We start from the raw sequence: 1,076 nt of genomic DNA, 5'->3' as shown, positions 1-1,076 counted from the left end.
GTAGAAGGTGACCTCAGACGAGTAGTCCCATGGGTCCCATTACTCAAGTACAGGGTAACAGATGAGATATCGCACTATGTATGGAAAGGTTCTCGTTGTTTCATGAGTTAGCCAAGATTCCATACGCGGCTAGTCAGGTTATAAAATATACAGAAAGACGGGGACCTGATGCAGCACTAAGTAGATCGAAGGAAGAGATTGGGAAAAATTAAGATTGGGTAAAGAAACATAGAGTAAGGTACAAGCAGATGGTAGTACGAGTACCCTCTAAAGGGGGGAAGTTAATGAAAAAATGGAAAAAGTAGGAGGGGGCAATTGATATGACAATATATTTGAGATGGACGTCTAAACTTCAATAAGATATCCTACCGAACCAACGTAGAAAGGTCTGGAAGCCACTAGTGATTGAACGAAAGCCAGAATGCTACATAAGGCAGCGTTAAGAAGTTTGTGACGAGACCCTGAACAACATAACACTAGAAGGCGAAACATAAAGACTCGCGAGACAACGTTGAGGTAAATCTAGGGCTAAAATGAGTGCCCGCACATCATGGAAAGGATTACAACGAAACGCGACACAGAGACTTCCCAGAGAGGTCACCCATCCCAATATTACTCTCACCCCAGCACGCTTAACTTTAAAATTCTGATGGAACTTAATGCGTTAGTGCTGGTATGATCACGCGAGATAGAAGCATCTGACTAGCAACGGAGAAACAAGATGAGATTATGTACTCGAAATATTATAAGATACGGTAAAGAAAATTGTAACAAGGTCTTAAGAAAAACAAGAAGGATTAGCTAACTGCTAACTGACGACACACTTGAATGCCATAGTTCTTTAATATAGAACCAGTTAACGAGTGGAAAACCACATAATAACTATACAGGCCAGTGGGCAAAGGAGTTTCGACACCACTTGGCAGCCAACTCTAAAGACGAAGAAGCAAACCCAAAAGGGTAAGAGTACCAGTTGATGTAATTTACGAATGACAAGAAGCAATACCCAAGGTCGAAAATTCCACAAAGGTTACTTGTGAATTAACGGTATTAACCCCTGCTTCTTCGATCACAGG

At 41.5% G+C, this 1,076-nt stretch overlaps 1 pseudogene; it reads right to left on the bottom strand.

Annotated features, from left to right (window-relative positions):
* Positions 1-567: 567 nt before the first annotated feature.
* LOC129901912 (5S ribosomal RNA) lies at positions 568-687 on the bottom strand (annotated as a pseudogene).
* Between the last annotated feature and the right edge of the window lie 389 nt (positions 688-1,076).

The sequence above is a fragment of the Solanum dulcamara genome, chromosome 8, assembly GCF_947179165.1.
Source record: "Solanum dulcamara chromosome 8, daSolDulc1.2, whole genome shotgun sequence".
In the NCBI taxonomy this organism is placed as follows: domain Eukaryota; kingdom Viridiplantae; phylum Streptophyta; class Magnoliopsida; order Solanales; family Solanaceae; genus Solanum; species Solanum dulcamara.
This window is presented reverse-complemented; position numbering and strand designations above follow the sequence as displayed.